The sequence below is a fragment of the Delphinus delphis genome, chromosome 7 (assembly GCF_949987515.2).
Source record: "Delphinus delphis chromosome 7, mDelDel1.2, whole genome shotgun sequence".
NCBI lineage: Eukaryota > Metazoa > Chordata > Mammalia > Artiodactyla > Delphinidae > Delphinus > Delphinus delphis.
Window position 1 is genome coordinate 92394261 of NC_082689.1, and position 12180 is coordinate 92406440.

A 12180-nucleotide genomic window follows, 5' to 3' on the forward strand; every position below is an offset into this window, starting at 1 on the left:
CTCACTCATCCTCACATCTAGGTCAATGTCCAACCTTTTCTGATAGAAAGACCTCTTCTTTTTTTTTTAATTTCAAAGAAGTCTACAGACTCCTACATCACAGGAAAAAAAATTGCAAAATTACCTAATGGCCAAAAGTGAGGATGAATAGCTTTCAAATGCACTGTGTGATTTTCATCACAAGGGCAAATACATACTCTTGAAATACAGTAGTTCTTATAGGTGCTGGATGACTTAATTGTTCAGCTTATAAACCGATCTTGGGTTGAACCCTCCTTCCCTGCAATAAGCCTGAGCCCTGCCCGGCAGTGGAAATCTATTCGACAGCATCTCCAGTATCGGTTTCAAAAGTCAGCCAAAGACATGGAGTAAGTGGATTTCACTAATATTCTATTTTCCCCTTCAAATGGATTGCTTGATCTAGTAGCTAGAGAATGCTCATAATCAATCATGGGTGGACCGCAAGGGATGGAAATAACTAAGTATCTATATTTTGTTTACCTGGCCCACTCCAGACAACATGGCTCTGGATGAAAGTGTAATCCTAGGATTCAAGGACTGTGATCCCTATCTCCTCCTCAGTCAGAAGCTACATACAAGCTGAAGGGAACTGCACCTAATCCTCTCTGGCTTGCTTTCATCAATAGCTACTGTCAGCTCTTATGAATAACCATCCATGAAAATGCTAGTCAAAACATCAACAAAATAATCCCAACTAATGAAAAACTGTGAAGGGTGAATACGATGTTTATCATCTTGGAACAAGGCTGCCGCAGACTTCACATCTGCAAAACACTGATCCCCCTCGAACTCACAATCTCTACAATTTCTAGAATTAAAAGTGGAGTTGAAAATCCTCTACTTTCACAGGTTTGTGTTAATTATCACTTCAATATTAATCCTGTTAACAGCGCTAAATTAAGGACCTGTGTTATATTTGGGAAGCTACCTGGTGTTAAAGGGAATGCAGCTGCTTCTTTCATAGTTATATCCTGGGAAAAAAATGTCTTCTTTTAAAAACAGAAAGCACTTATGTCAATAGTTTCTGATACTGTAATACCCTTTAGTTAGTCAAAAACCCAGCCTTTGTACTTCACCTGGAGAGGGTCTCTGGAGCTGTGCTGTTAATGGTGCTGTGTTTCTCTCCGCCAAGTAGAACAGTTGTCACTACTTAGAATCTTCTAATCTGTTTGTCTTGATCATGTGCTTAACATATTGTATCATTTGTCATCTGGGCTCTTAACAGGACCAGTCAACTCTTCTTCATCATTCTATTCAGAGTTTTGCAACGATGTTATTACTTTCCTGCCTAATCTTTATAAAGGTGTGCAGCACAGCAAAACTGCAGCCTGAGCAAGATTTTTTTCTTTGAAGGAATCAAATGACTGCAGCTTCAGTTTGTGAAATACAGTTGAAATGCGTTACATGCCTTGGAATTTTGTTGTTGTTTGGATACTCCTCTTCCACCCACTTATAGCTCCTGTCTTTTTATTCTGCTTATTCAGTCTGTTATTTAAGGACAAACTCTTTTAAAACAAATATTAATGAAAGAATTATTCCTTTAGAAACAGGATCTGCAGCAAGTAGACGAAGTCCCTAATAGCCTTTCTGATGAAGCATTGAGTACATTTCAGCAGTACCATTTTTCTCTAATTCTTTACCTTGTTTTTCTCAAAAGGCACACTCAGCACAGAACAGAAAGGTACCTTTGGCTGCCAATTTATTAATGTCAATCCTCAAAAGTGGAGGCTGTGTTTATACTGCTTTTATCATCAGGAATTATTGTCTGCCCATCTCACAGTCTTTCTATTTCTTAGCCCTTCAACTATTTAACAAGCAACAACTTTTATTAAAAATAATGGGGGGGTGGGTGCTGAGGACTAAGAAACACTGTAAAGATCATTTTTCAAGTATTGATTTAAATATTAAGGTAGTTATAAAGTAAGCCCACTTGTTATAGACCCTCAAAATGGACTATCAAAGTCTATCAGCAGTAGGCAGTCCTTCTGTGGGCTACGTATCTCCAAGACCTCACCATGGGTTACTCTCAAGTCTTCAGAAACCTAAATGGTTTGTAGGTGTTCAGAGCCACTGGAACTGTCTGTGCTAATGAACAAGACTATCCCACATTTTTTAAGTCAACAATTGTATCTGCATATGTTGTTACAGGGTCATGAGAATTATCTTCATAATTCTTTTCCACTTAAATTTGCATGCAGAAGAGTTTCCAGTCCCCAACTCCCATCAGGCGTCTTCCAATCTACCCAGTTGGCTCATCTACCCACAGAAAGTAGAGAACTGGCTATATTACGTTTAAAAAGAAGGCTGCTGGTATTAATGTCGTCACGGTTAAAAACAGCAGTGCATCAAAGTGAAGCCTCATGACAGGTACTTTATATAGCTTTCAACTCACAAATATATGAGCTTTTCCCTTACCACTGGATAGGACTTCTTGATTTGGTTAGGAACATCCTAAGTGGCTTTCATGAAGCCTTAACCAATAGCTGTAATACAGTCCAGAATGCAAAAAGGCTTCCCTGGAGAGCACTACCTCCCAGTTACCCAAGAAACCATTACTGTCCTCGGAGACATCCAAAGATAGCCTGGCAAAAGGAAACTCCAGATGCACAAGTGCACGTGTACACACACACACACACACACACACCACAACCTGGCTGGCATGCACCCTGCCTGCATGGCTTACCATTTCCATGATAACACAGCACCCACAGGTGCACTCCTGAAAAACACCAAGCAAGGCGGCTCCTCCAGCCAGGTTGTCACTTACAAGAGCACAAATGCACTGTAAAGGTGGGAAACGGCAGACCACCAGCAGACCACCCTGGCAAGGAGCAGAGCACCAAAGAACTCTGGCGTCTCCCATAGAACACGCCAAAGTACCATGATCTTAGTCAATTCCACCTTGACCAAAAGGAACTGAATTACAATAGCTCTTAAGGGATGCTCAGAATAATTCCAGGAAAAAGTACCATTAGATCACCCACCCTTCCTAGAAATAAAGTTTTTTTCCCTTGTATTTAAGAGATTGAGAGAGCTTAACGCCCCCTCCCCAAACACCCACCCCCGCAAGCTTTCCAACTTCAAGACTCAAACTACGTGGACTGCAAAAAGCGGAGGGTTCGTTTGCGTATTCAAATAACTTTCATACTACAGGAGGTGTTGGAAGGGAAAGGTGACAGGAGCATATGGGTGATGCTTTAGAAATTTACGCGTGTCGTCTTCCTTGCCCCTCACTCTCAAGCCCAGTTCCCAGTTTTCTCTAGATCAACCGTGTGATGTCACGCCAGACCCACAAGACCCATTCTCCCCAGCTGGCCCCTCGCCCCCTGCAGGGACACTGGAAGTGTTAACTGTTGTTGCAGCCTCCTGACACTCCGCTGATAAATCAGAGGAAGCTGCAAAACTTCTTGGCTTGCTCGGCTATCCTCCCGGGGCACTGAACGCCCACGCGCAGATTTCGCAGTCAGCCTTGCGAAAGGGAACCCTCAGTCAACCTGTTTGCAAAGCCCGCATAACTCCCCGCCCTCCGATCCTGGGGCTCCCCGTGCAGGACTGGGGGCCCTTGGCTCCCTTCATCAGTACTCCCCAAAGCAAGCTGGAAGTGGAGGCAAGAGAGCTCCTGCCGCCCCATTTCCACGCCTCGGTCCTGTTGCCTGCAGTCTGCGTCCAAGTCTCTGCATGGGGTACCTCCGCCTTCCCAACCCTGGGGTCTCCACACGCTGCGCCCCTGGCAGCTCGCCCTTCCTGCAGCCTCAAGGCAGAGGCGTCCGGGAAGCTCCGCCTGCAAGTTCCAGTGTCTGGCCGGGAGAAGGGGAGAAGGAGGCTGCCCGGGGAGGAAAAAGCAAAGTCTGTGCCCGTGGCGCGCTCCCCGCCCCGGGCCCCTGCCACCTCGAGAACCGGGTGCCTGGCAACCCCAGCTCGGGGCGCAGTGCGGCCACACTCACCCGCCTTGTCCAAGCCGCCGCCGCCCTCGCCGGCACAGCCTCCGGGAGCCGCCGAGCCCCGAGCTTCCCAAGCGCAAGAAAGATGGTGGTGTGTGTCGGGAGACCACCCATTCCAGCGTCTGGCTCCTCGGCGGCGACTCTGGCTCCTCAGCACAGAAGGAAGAGGAGGAGGAAGGCACGGCGCAGTCGAACGCCATCTGCTGTACACCTCAGCGCTGCCATTGGCCGCCTGGTGCGTCCCCGGGAGCCTCGGGGCGCGGGCCGCCGGGAGCCACCTTGCGCCTCGCCGCCCGCGGCAGCTGCTCCCTACCTCCCCTTCCTTCTTCCTCCTCCCCTTCCCCCGGCGGGCGCACCCACCTGAACCTCAGCTCAGCCCGCACCCGCAGACGAGAGTCACGGGCGCGCTGGCCTCAAGCTCGCCTCCTCCGCTCCCCGAGACTGTTTTCCGCAACTTTGAATCTTCGGGGTCCCCTGCCGGCCTGAGCCCAGGGTACGCAAGCCTCGGCTCGCCGAGGACAGGGCGAGCGCTTTGCACTTCGGGGATCTAAGAAGTGATGGGGAGAAGGAGGCAGAGAAAGTGGGGGTGATTTACTCCCCGTTTATAACCCCAAACACCTCCCCAACACTCACACGCGCGCGCGCAAACACCCACAAACACACTCACAGGCAGAGCCATCCCGCCCGCCCGGCCCGATGGCTTGGCGTTCCTCTGCAGCCACCCCCCACCCCCTCCCCGGGCACGAGAGGGCTTCAGTGTTACAGGGGGAAAGACAAAGAAGATCCTAGCGGGACATGTGGAGAAGAGAAAAAGGGAAAATTGGGGTTGACTCCGGGGGAGCGCCCCGAGCTGGGTCCTTACCTGCCTGGACATCCCCGCCTGGAGGGGCTCCCAGAGGCTCTCTGCCCACCCAGACCAGAGCCTGGGAAAACCCCTACCTCCCGCCTCTTTTTTGAAGGGTTTGTGTCCTGGGGCTCGGGAGGCAGGGCGAGGGGCGTGCTGTCGTATGGGGTGGAGCGTCTATGGCAAACTGGGTGGTGGGTTACAGTGGCCGGGGAGAAGGTGAGAGTCAAGTCCGCCCAGGTGAGGCAGGAGTACAGAGAACACGTGGGCAGGCTGGAGCAGTCACAGCTCTGAGAGTCCTTCGCTTACTCCCTGACACTGTTCCAAACCCTCCTAGTTTTTGACACCTTTGATCTAGGGAACTTCTTAGGCTCGTGCAGAGAGATGAAGTTTCTTCAACAGGGAAAGAACATGAGGACTACTTATTGCCAATTACAGGATATTTTGCCTGTCATGTCTCTTTAAATGTGTGAACCCAGCAACAGCAGGGATTGTATCTTTTCCATTTTATCCAATGCTTGGCACACCATGGGTGCTTAAAAAGAAGCAAAACAATCCTGAGAAAATTGAAGCTTGATGTCATAGCACAAATTAGATTTAAGAGATAAACAGAGCACCTAGGGTTGTCAAAGGGAGTAAAATTAAAAGAATGCAAGTGCCACTGGAAAGGGAAACGTGAATATGATGGTGAAGGTTCTGATCCATCTTCCTGTGAGACTGGACTCTGTAAGTGGGAAAGGGAACACGCCTTACTTAATATCTTAAACAGCAACTGCTATTCTCCCGGTGGACACTGGCATCACACTCTGGGCTGTGCCTTTCTTTCTGACACCACTGTCTTAAATCAGCAGCCATCCAGATCCTAGAATATTTCCCCAAATCCAAGACCATGATTTATTACTCCCCAGAAATAAAATGCCAATCCTGTGAGCCTGGGGAAAGAGAAGCGGGTCTATTATGTTTTACTGTAATCTCAATATATACAAATCAGTAGCCAACAAGTCGCATTTAAGTAACTTCAGGAACAACAGACAAGGAAAAACATTTCTGTTTTCCAGGACTGTTACATCCTGGCTTCCCAGATTTCCGTCTTTCCAGAGTCAACGCAGCATTTTCAGACCACATCCCATGCACGCATCCATATGGTAGAAAGATCTGTGTTTGCAATCCTTGTGGAAAGAGGCCATCAAGGACCCACTTCTGAGTATGTCATTTATGCATGTTTTTATAGTTATGTATTCTCCTCCCGCTTCAGAGGCAGCGATACGTATGTTTTTCTTTTCTTTTAGGCTAGCAATTTGATTTCAATGTGCATTTTAATTTATTATGCTAGCCCGTTCTCATTAACCCCTTGCTCTATGTCAGTGATCACTATGGTAATCCTAAGATTTTGATTCTTAAGGCACGATGTTCATCCTCTGTTGCACTATATGCATTCGGTCTCCTGGTTTTTGACCACAATATAAGAGATAATACCTGTATGGCAATCATGTCCTATCCACTGGGCTTCTTAATCAAAAATAAGCAATTCATAAGAATAAAATCTAAATTATTTCTAAAATACAAAGAGCGATGAATTTCAAGCATTGCTACATTTTGTTAGCTTACTGACTCCTTCAGACTACAAAATAGTCACTTTTTATTAAGGCACTATGCCAACAGCAGGTATCTCAGTATAGTTAAATACTATAAGGTGCCTGAACTATCTCTAACATTATTCAATTGCATAAAAACCCGGTAGAAGGAAAAAGCAACCATTTCTAGCTCATATTCTCAATTTATATTTTAAATACACATTTTACTAATATGAGTTTCTTGCCAAGACAGTCAGCTTTTGGTCCTTAACGGAAGCACATCCCTCAAAATCTAGATTAGGTTAGAAACATTAGAAGGTTAATCTAGGGAGGGAAAGATGTTTTCACTGGAGATTGGGGGTGGGGTTTGGAGGGAACGACCAAAGAAAGGATTTGGAAAAAGGTAGCCTTGAAAACTAGGTGTCATTATTATGTGTAAGGAATAGATTCCAACAAGGAAAATAAACTGGAGATTATACATTCCCAGAGCTCCACAAACACAGATGCCAAAGGCTCCAATCCCCTCCAGGCTTCCAGGGAGGATGAAATGAAACAAGAGAACAGCAGAAGAGGAGAGGAGGTAGGAGGAGACGGTCTCTTGGGACCAAGTCCCTGGTGAGAACCAACGGGGGGGCCACAGAGGAAAGCAACCCTATCCTATCCAAATATCGTTGGAGTTCATTTTCAGGTTTGTGTGTATTTCTCATTGTTTTTTTTCTGAACACTATCTTCTCCGTACAGTCTAATAAGCTTGGATGGGAAAGTGCTGTGTAAATAGAATAGACAAGCATTGGCATTAAACAAATAAGGGATAAAGAAGACACGTAGATAAAGCAGCCCAATTTTAAATGGGAGAAAGAAATGCAAGCCTGAGCCAGTATCTTGGGCTCACCGCCCAGGAGGTCCCTGCCCAGGTCTACATTAGCCCATTTATGGAAGCAATGAATTGTGTCAAATGTTCAGTCACCTTGGGAGGCAAAACCAGAAGGGGAAAGGGGAGGAACCGTGATTCTCTTCTTTACACAATTCATCCAGGCCAATTCCAGGTTAGATGTTCTATGGCAAATCGGGACATTTTTTCCTGCCAAAAAAAAGCATTTAATCTTGGCATACAAATGTAAGTTTTGAGCTGGGTCCAGTAATTTGATTTTGATGTGTCAATATCTTAAAATACAATGTAAAGACAATGCATTGAAAAGCAATGGAGTGGAACTCCACTGGCTTCTGGCCCGGCTCAGTCCCTCGGAGGCACCATGTTGCCAGTAGACACTGAGCATTCACAAACGTAGTTAGCCCTGAGACATGAGCTTCAGTGATTCATTCAGCAAGATATTTATTGAGTGCCTACTATGTCTCTGGCACTGTACATGTTGGTTGTTTGGTGATACAGTGGGCTGAGTCCTTCCCCTCATAGAGTTTACAATCTGATAGGGACATCAGACAATAAACAAACAGGCATACAAATGGTTATAAACATATAAAATAGGACTTCCCTGGTGGTCCAGTGGTTAAGACTCCATGCTTCCACTGCTGGGGGCACAGGTTCCATCCCTGGTCTCCCGGTCGGGGAACTAAGATCTCGAATGCCACACAGAATGGCCAAAAAATAAAATAAAATGAAATGAAAGAAACAAGTTTTGTGAAAAAGGATGCAGTAGAGGGGAACAGAAAGGAAGGATGAGGCTCAGGTGGGATCTCTCAGAGGAAACGACGTTTAGTCTGACACCCAAGGGATAATAAGAGGTAAATAACATTTATTGAAATTTTTCTAGATACGAGACATGAGCTAAGTCCTTTACATGTACTATTTAATCCTCATAACTAGCCCATAAGGTAGGCCCTGTGATCACGTTCGTTTTATAGTAGAGACAGAGAGTTTAAGCAATTTCTATTCAAAGGCACGTGGCTGATGAGCAGAAAAGCTAGGATTTGGCCAGGCAGGCTGTACTGTGTACATTTTTAACCCCTAAGATACACTGCATCTCATGTAAGTAGATATCAGCCAAGAGGGGAGAAAAGAGAGATACCATGACCAAAGACCCTGTGGCTTGAAGAGCTTGGCACACAAAGAACTCATTAGGACCTAAAAGAGCTGCAGACTAGTGAGCTTGGTGGAGAATCTCATGACACAGGGCAGAGGGACAGGGTGAGAACAAAGCTTGCTGGTCCTGTAAGCCAGTGGACAGTTTTAACTCTGTGAGTGATATGATCTGATTAGACCTTTAAAAGATCACATGCATTCTTTGCAGACACAAAGCAGCAAGGGTGGAACAGTCATCCAGTCAAAAGATGGGGGTGGTTTAATGGAAATGGAGAGAACGGCACAGGGAGAGGGGTATTGGAAAGGCCTGTCCATCTCTTCACTTCTGCTCTGCTCTGCCTTCCCACCTCTCCCCAAGGCTGGCATCCAATCGTTTACCTCAGGATCCAAAATCCTAACTTCAGTCATTGGACCCTGGGTCTGTTTTCTTGTCACATGTCTGTAGTGTGGGTGGGATGAATAGCGATGACCGCCCCCCATTTGGCCAGCTCTGGGACCTTCGCTTCTGAGCCCTGTCCTAGAATCCTCCCTCTGTGCCCAGTGTCATCTGAATTCTCTATTTTGCTGCTCGGCCTCCAATAATATTTACTGACCAAGAGATCTAGGGTGTGATGGATGATACCCTCTTCCCCACAGCTCTCTAACGCCACCAAGCCAAGGCCATATCAGAGAGGCAGTCACTCAATCTACACGAAACAAGAGAACATGCGCAGGCAACCTCCATATATGTGAGAAACGACTCTCATTAATTTGGAAATAATAAAAGCCCCGGAGTGACAACTTGGATCACATTCAAAATGACTTGGTTTGTAAAGACCAGGTGTTATGTAGACTAAAGCTTGTTATTATCCAAAGATTTGGCAACTCTAATCTCTTCTACTGGGCACAAAGCCACACAATACTCACAGGCCTAACTCTGATGAGATGGGCAAGAGAGCCTCTATCTTCTATTTTTCTGTTTTCCAAGGACGCCAGCCTATCTGATGGGCAGCAGGTCCCTTTACAGGTAGAAAGGATAGAAAACATTGGAAAATGACAATATAGCCAACAGATTGCAAGCTCGTGTTCATGAGTGTGGTATATGGTGTGGAACTAAGAGAAGAGGTTTTTCTCATTTCTTACTCATTTAACCTATAATACCCAATTACCTAGGAAACAAAAAATCCCCAATTCGTACGATGTAGAAAAAATTTATACAACGGAAACTTCAGAACCAAAACTTTCTAGCATATTCGTCTTAGATTCTAATTATGCTATTTTTCTTGGTGCTACCTCATTGATTCTCCACTTTCTCCATATTACGTGTTATCTTCCTGAAATACTCTTTGTCGTATCACTTTGATTCCCAGGAACCTACTATTCTCTTCATCTCGTCACTTAGTCCCTTCATAAATATCAGCTCCAAACTGGATGTCCATTGACAGAGGAATGGATAAAGAAGATGGGGCACATACAGACAATGGAATATTACTCAGCCATAAAAAGAAATGAAACTGAGTTATTTGTAGTGAGGTGGATGGACCCAGAGTCTGTCATACAGAGTGAAGTACGTCAGAAAGAGAAAGACAAATACCGTATGCTAACACATATATATGGAATGTAAAAGAATGGTTCTGATGAACCTAGTGGCAGGGCAGGAATAAAGACGCAGATGTAGAGAATGAGCTTGACAAGGGTTGGGGGGGACGAAGTGAGAGAGTGGCATGGACACATATACACCAGCAAATGTCAAATAGCTAGCTAGTGGGAAGCAGCCGCATAGCACAGGGAGATCAGCTCGGTGCTCTGTGACCACCTAGAGGGGTGGGATAGGGAAGGTGGGAGGGAGGCTCAAGAGGGAGGAGATATGGGGATATACGTATATGTATAGCTGATTCACTTTGTTGTACAGCAGAAACTAACACAACAGTGTAAAGCAATTATACTCCAATGAAGATGTAAATAAAAATAAATAAATAAATAAGCATCAGCTCCTCAGAAACGCCTTCCCTGACCCTCCACTATAGAAAGAAAATGGCATATGTTCCATTTCTCTGTATCTCCTTATCCTGCCTTACTTTGCTTCATAGCACTTATCACAATCTGAAATTTTGCGACATAGTTGTTTCAATATTTATTATCTCCCCTCTCATGAAGAATGTAAGCCCCATAAGGTCAGGGCCTAGGCACACACCCCCTACTTAACAACAGTGCCTGGCACATGGTGGGCACTCAATAGATAGTTCATGAATGAAAGAATAAATGAATGCCATACACTACGTCTGCTGACTTTTGAAATCCTTCCCACTGTGGCTCTACCCTACCTTTCCAACCATATTTCTTGCCACTGTCCAATAACACCCGTCCCCCTGGTTTCAGGGGTCTCCTCACTTGCCCCTTCACAGTCTATGAAGCTCTGATTCAAGACCTCTCCATGTCTCCCTCCCCAGCCTTGCAGGTCTGACCTCCCCTAAGAAACGTTCCTAGATCTAATTTCATTTCACATTTATCTATTTCTTCTCTTACCAAACTCTTATAATGCTCACTGTCTGTGCCATTCAGTTTTTCAATGAACTGTACACCATCTCATACTGTTCTCTAATGCTTTCATAAGCCACAGCCTAGTCCTCTCAACTGCATCATTCTTCCTTAAGGGTAGAGGCTCAGACAGACACTTCCTTTCTTCTCTTCGATGTAGAACTTCTGGTATACTGCAGGCACTCAGTAAGTACTTAGGCTTCCTTTGGTCATGTGATGTTAAGAGAAACGCTTATCACCTTATGTTTGTGACAACCAGGACCCTTATCACCTTACGTATGTGGGAGGTGATCTTGCCAGGGGCCAGGCAAGACTGTTCATTCATTGAACAAACAGTGACTGAGAATCTGCTTTGTGGTAGATACCATTGTAAGTGCTGGGAAGAGTCCTGGAGGAGATGATTATCTGAGGAAACAGACCCTTAAATTGCAATAGAACAAGCGTTAGAGGCAACACGTGGAAACCTCCAGGATTAGCATGTAACCTAGGGTTGGGTGAGTCAGGAACAGCTTCCCAGGTTGGATCTATCTGGCCCAAAATCAGAGCCACAGGAGAAAGAAAAGAAAAATTCCTCAGATTTTGTGACCTGCTGGCTTGAAATAATTTACGACTGTAGCATTTTCACAGTGTGCTATGCTCCATTCATGACTTCATTCTAAAAAATCACAGCACAGGCTCTCTCTCACAACCAACAATCTAGGGAAAACATAACTGCCATTGGAATGTCCATACATGCTGCAAAATCACTCCTCCTCCTGCACAAATACTCAGGATTTGAACTCTAAGATGCCATTTTTACAGTTCATTTCTTCTCTTAGCTTCCTAGGTACCACATAATCCTGGCTTTCCTCTTCCACCTAACTCCTGTGTTTTAGAGCATATTAAAGTTCCAGACTGGGCTCCCATTTCCTCTCCAACTACACTTTCTCCTTAATTGAATATGTCCACTCCCATGATTTCAGGTACTTATCTTTCTACCCTTATTTATTTATTTATTTATTTTGTGGTTGTGTTGGGTCTTCATTGCCACGCCCGGGCTTTTCTCTAGTTGCATCGAGCAGGGGGCTACTCTTCGTTGCGGTGCGTGGGCTTCTCATTGCGGTGGCTTCTCTTGTCGCACAGCATGGGCTCTAGGCGTGCAAGCTTCAGTAGTTGTAGCACACAACTCTAGAGCGCAGGCTCAGTAGTTGTGGCGCACAGGCTTAGTTGCTATGTGGCATGTGGGATCTTCCTGAACCAGGG